Source organism: Grammomys surdaster, unplaced genomic scaffold (genome assembly GCF_004785775.1).
Source record: "Grammomys surdaster isolate TR1022 unplaced genomic scaffold, NIH_TR_1.0 66, whole genome shotgun sequence".
Taxonomy (NCBI): Eukaryota; Metazoa; Chordata; class Mammalia; order Rodentia; family Muridae; genus Grammomys; species Grammomys surdaster.
Genome location: NW_021604568.1, coordinates 17,022,264 through 17,028,263, shown reverse-complemented (window position 1 = coordinate 17,028,263; position 6,000 = coordinate 17,022,264). Strand labels below are relative to the sequence as shown.

Genomic DNA, 6,000 nt, shown 5'->3' with positions numbered 1-6,000 from the left:
CACACCTGTGCTCGCTCATGTGCACCTGTACTCACACACACCTGTGCTCGCTCATAAGCACCTGTACTCACATACATCTGTGCTCACTCATGTGCAGCTGTGCTCATACATGCACCTACACTCACACGGACAGACACACACACTTAAAAATAAATCCTCTGAAATACATTTTTCAGAAACAGTAAAATTTACATAAAGTACTAGAAGCATATGCTCAGAATTATAAATGTCTCTGAAGAAACCAACATGGAAAGATGAATAATAATATAGACTAATACCTTGCAACAATTATGATTAAAAATATAAACACAGTAAACATGTATAAAATTATTGATTTGTATCTAGTCTCTAAAACCATGTGTTTTTTTTAATATAATCTAATACTTAAAGAATGAGATGGACTCCCAGAGTGACAATGCAAAGGGCTCCACAGTCTCTCCAGGAAAAGATCATTAATTAATTCAGAATAGTCTTAAGGTCTCAGAAATTTTTCGATCTCATAAAACTCTATGAAGAGCAACATTATACACTTCCTAAAAAAGTCTGCTAAGCTTGGGTTAGGAATGTCAACACTGATTCCAAACAGGTAGCACAGGCCTGTGGTGTTAGCAACTTAGGAGTCTAAGACAGGAAGATCACAACTCAAGGGCTGCCTGGGCACTGTAGTGGGTCCTGCTTCACAATAAAAAGCAGCAGAGCAGGGGTGTAGCACGGAACAGAGAGCTCGTCCGTAGGGTACCTGCCTTGCCTTCACAAGGTCGCAAGTTCAGTCCTCTCTTCCACAGGACAGAGAAAAGAGTACAAGCAATAGGGTATTGGATCAGGTCCCTTACTATTACTTCCCAGTATCTCCTCACCATGATGGACACCAGTGCAGAAGGACGGATCTCTGACTCCGAGGGGTGGAGCCAGCGGGACAAAGCACTTCACACCTTAGTTCCTACTTCAGGTCAATGATATGTTGCTGAGAGCATTAGGCCACCACAAATCTCATGTTCCCCACTCTTACCTAAGTTCTATTCTAGGAAAAAGTCGGAGAAGTCTGGGTGATTTTCCATCCTCAGCCCTCAGCAGAGGTGAGAGTTATCAACCAGGCTTAGGAGATTAAAGTGGAGCCAGAATGAGAGAATGTTGATCCTACCTTACTCAATAAGGCAGGAGTTCTATGCCAGAGAGTCAAGCTTAAAAGACACCAGCCTCCTACTGCAAGTATTCTGTGTATAAAGTCGAATCAGGCCACTGAGCCCATGCACCTACAATTTCTGACCAGTAATACAGAGGTTCTCCAGGAGGACAAAAAGGCAGACAAAACAGAAATCTCTGAAGCTCTCCCCAGGGAGATATATATATATATATTATACTAAATATACACTACAAATATGTTACTATATATGGTAACATATTTATATATAGAAACATCTATATACACATATAAATATATATATATAATAAAATGTATACTTCATATAATATATAAGTTTTAAGAAAAAGACTACAAAATTCTGATTTTAAAAAAGTTCAAGCACTTGGGCGGCAGAATAAAGTGAATCTCTAAATTTGAGGCCAGCCTGATCTACATAGCAAGCTCCAGGTAGCCTACTTAAACCCTATCTCAAAACAATATGTAAACAAATTCATAGATAAAAGTAAAATCAAAGTTTCTAAATGAATGGCCTCCATAGACACATGTACGTATGTTGTACACAGGTACAGATTCAGGCAAACAAACTTAAATAAAATAAATACTTAAGGACATTAAACTAAATTAATATTTAAGAAAAAATACTGAACAACGTCAAAGGACTGACTGTTCATGCCCTCAACGTTTACTAAGATCTACAGTAAGGGAAGCAACCTGTTACTGAAAAACTACAGACAAATAACAGAATGGATTAGAGAGCCCAGAGACAGACCAACATATGTATACCCAACTGACATTTGACAAAGAAGCAAAACTTGTTCCATGACGAGAAGATTGTATACCCAAGAAACACTACTTAAGTAACTAAACGTCATAAACAACAGAGAAAGAATTTAGACCCATACTGAGGACGCTGTTGTATACGCTCACAGTAAAAAGCACGCGCCCTACAAATGTGGAGACAAGACTTCAGACTCCAGAACCCATAAAAAAGCGGGTGGGAGAGCCCACCCGTCACTGTGATGCAGAGGCAGAGGCAGGGCATACTAGAATAACTAAAATGGCCAAAACGGCGAGCCCCAGGTTCAGCAACGGATCGTGTTTCGAAATACACTGTAGTGCAACAAAAGAGAAAAAACCATTAAGTAAGTCAACCTCAGATCTTCACATTGCAGGCATAAACACATGCTCGTACACATACACACATATGCACCCACACACGCATGAACATGCATGCAGGCACGTATGCATCTCAGATGCATATACGTTACACTGATGAAAAAAATTAATGTAAAGCAAATAGTAAACATGTTGAGGATTGGTTCAAATGCTATTTGTGTTACTTCGGAATCCAAAATCACACGAGAATCTGCGGATTCAGATGCTGAGGATCCCAGTTGACTCTCATTGGCGAATAAAGTTACTGGCAGCCAATGGCTGGGCAGGGAGATGGAGGCGGGATTTTAGGATTCCGGGAATGGACATAGGAGGAGCAAGAGGAGAGTCCACCAGGAGGAGAAAGTAGGAGACGTACCATGCAGGAAAAGATGCAGGAAAACGAGCCCACCGTGCAAGGGGAAGCGGCCCCAGGAGGGCTGCCCAGCAAGGTCCAGGACAGCAAAGGTAAAGTACAGATTTTATAAAGTGATAACTCAGGGATCTAGGAGGGGAGTGTGTGTTAGCCACGTGGAGTTAGGAAGTGGCTCATCCTTTGCACTGCTTAGGGCATATTAGAAATAAGCCAGTGGGCACGCGGGCGGGCGTGTGTGTGTGTGTGTGTCTGTCTGTCTGTCTGTCTGTCTGTCTGTCTGTCTGTCTGTCTTTCATTCAGGGACTCGAGAGCATTGGGCGGTAGCGAGATGCACGCCAGCCATCGGCGGGGAGTTCAGAGCAGATTGACGATTTGCTGCTACATAAACATACATGGAGAATATGATAAACACCTAGAGGATAACATGGCAGATCTAGGAAGTGGGTTTGATGATGAATTCTTTAGAAGCACCAAAAAGCACAGAACATTAAAATAAATTGATGAGGCCTTAGCTTCGATTTTTGTTTTAAGAAAGATAATGCTATTGATGAGGTCTTAGTTAATTTAGCTAATGCTCAATGAAAAAAGTGCAAGCCACTAACCGTCATAAGAAATTTTGCAACAAAATATCATCGCATCATAAATGCAACAACAACAACAAAAACAACAAAATAATACTGTCATAATGACTTAATGGATAATATATGTTTCATAGATCGGTTCTTTAAAGTACTTCTTATAAAAGCTGAATCACGTAGAGATAATCTGAATATGCTTACAACCACTTTGTAATAAATTTCATTGTTAAAATTCTATACATCGAAAGGCACCTTTAGTTCTCTTAAAGGCTATAATTAGAAACTACTCGTGAAAAAAAAAAAGTCTGGTTTTAAAAATGTGATCTACAGCATTAAAAAGAATACACCCCAAATAACTTTATTCATCCGCTATATACTTAACACCAAATAATTAATATTGCAAAAGTCAAGAAGCATGATCCTATTTCACGTTAACAAAGATTTTAGCTCCTTGTCAAAACATTAGATAACCAGAAATCAATAGCAATATTTGACTAAAGTTGATTTTTAAGTTGAGTTACTAAAATAAATCATGATAATTAGCCAAATTACTTTGAGAAAAAAACATCAGATAATGAACTCTCAAAAGGGTTTTGGTACAAGCTGGCACCAAACCAAGAAAATAAATAAAAATTTGTTCCCAACGTATTTTCCGATATTTTCATTGATTAATTTGAAGTTTCACAGAATGCACACCGATCACACGTCTGTGCATGCACATGGCCTCATGAGTTCATGCAGTGTTGCTTGTGTGTGTATGTGTGATTTAAGGCTGGCCTCTTGGGACTGGATAAGCAATCAGGTAGCTCATCTTTGGAGAAGACAACCCCGCTCTCAGCAGCCTTTAACTGCCTGTAGCTCTTCACCAATAGGTGAGGCTATGTAAGTTTTCTCACCCATACTGGCACATCAACCAATGAGGTCATCACGCAGATCTTGTTCAAAAGTACAACTTCCCTGCCATATACAGATGCCACGGTCTCACAGCAGGTACCCAGGCCCCCTGGCTATTAATCTTTCTGCCTCCTCCCTCCCTCACCCTGTTTCTGAGCCTTAGATGTAAAGGTTGCCTTGTGATGTATCAGTTGGGGCTGGGCACCACACTGTCTGTTGTTCTCGTGTTGTTCTCTTACTTTTGACTACTGTTGGATTCTGCAGTGGCCTCTGTGGTAGTTTGAATAGGAATGGCCCCCAAACGTTCATATATCTGAATGCTTGGTCATCAGGGGGTGGCACTATTTGGAAGGATTGGGATGTATGTTCCTGTTGGGGGGGGGGGTGTGCTTCTTTGATGAGGGGTGAGAGCTACATTTATCTGTAGGTATGAGGATAGGATTTTAGTATACAGTTAGAAATTATAAGTTTAGGAAAATGGTGGTAGTAGAGTCTCCTTTGAGCTCTATGAGTTGCCCAGCAAGGGGTTGTTGGCAAGGATTACAATACCACGGTTTTGGACAGCTGGGCACTGTAGTCTTTACACCTAGATAGGATTACTGACTGCTTTTTCCCACAGCAGCAACTTTGGTTCCTAGGAGAGCTAGCCTTCAAGGACGCTTCCAGCATACTTCCAGCTGATAGATACCCCTAAGTCCTAAGTTGTAGCACCTTAACTCAAGGACTCACCTGAGTTCACAGAGGAAATCAGGGACAATGGCAATATCCTATGTGGTTTTGAGAGTCTCTTGGACTCCCCGACCAACGAGCCGAAGAGAGGTACCCCATGCCTGGCCCTGAGGCTTTTGTTAGATTGTCTGTCTCTTAGGGTGTCATAGCACCCCAAGTGATACAGCTTTATGTAAATACTACATACGCACACACGTACATATACATACATAAATACACACATATACACACACGTACACACATACATATACATACATACACATATACATACATACGCACATACATACACATACATACATATACATACACAAATACACACATACATATACATACATACAAACATACATGCACACACATACACATACATACATACACACATAGACACACATACATATACATACATGCATATACATACATATACATGCACACATATATACACACACATATACATATATACATACACATATACATACATATACACACATATACGCACACACATACATATATACATACACATACATACACACATATTCACATATATACACACATACACACACACATATTCACACACATACACACACACACACCACATCCTCCACCCCCTCCACAGCACCTATTTCCTTTCCCCTCTTCTCTAGAGCTCTTCCTCCACCCTCTTGGTCCCTATCCATTTTTCTGGTTTCTACTGTCACCCTGGGTTAAACACTGATATCTGAAAACTTGGAGCTAGGATCCACAAATGAGAAACAGCACGTGCCATCTGTCTCTGTGGCTCTGTGTTACCCCGTTCTGTGTAATTATTATCTATTTCTATCCAGGTAACTGCACATATAATGATTTAATTTTTCTTTGCAAGTGAATAGAATTTCATTGTGTGTTACCATCCATTCATTAGTTGAAGAAGGTGTAGGCTGTTCCCACTTGCTAGCTATTGTTCATAGAGCAGCAGTGGGCGTGACTGAGGAAGGGTCTGTGGAGTAACACGTCAGGCCCCTCAGGGATTTGACAAGGATGAGCTGGGCTGGGTCTCAGGATAAACTTGATTTTATGACTCGGATGGTTCTCTGCATAGATCTCTCTAAAGTGGCTGCCCTAGTTGGCAAGCCCGCAATGGTGAATGAGGTTCC

General features: G+C 40.7%; 1 protein-coding gene across 1 annotated transcript in view; it reads right to left on the bottom strand.

Annotated features, from left to right (window-relative positions):
- The window catches only part of Atrnl1 (attractin like 1), a 521,748-nt gene that overhangs the window by 462,964 nt on the left and 52,784 nt on the right, over positions 1-6,000 (bottom strand). The gene's annotated exons all lie outside the window — the stretch shown is intronic.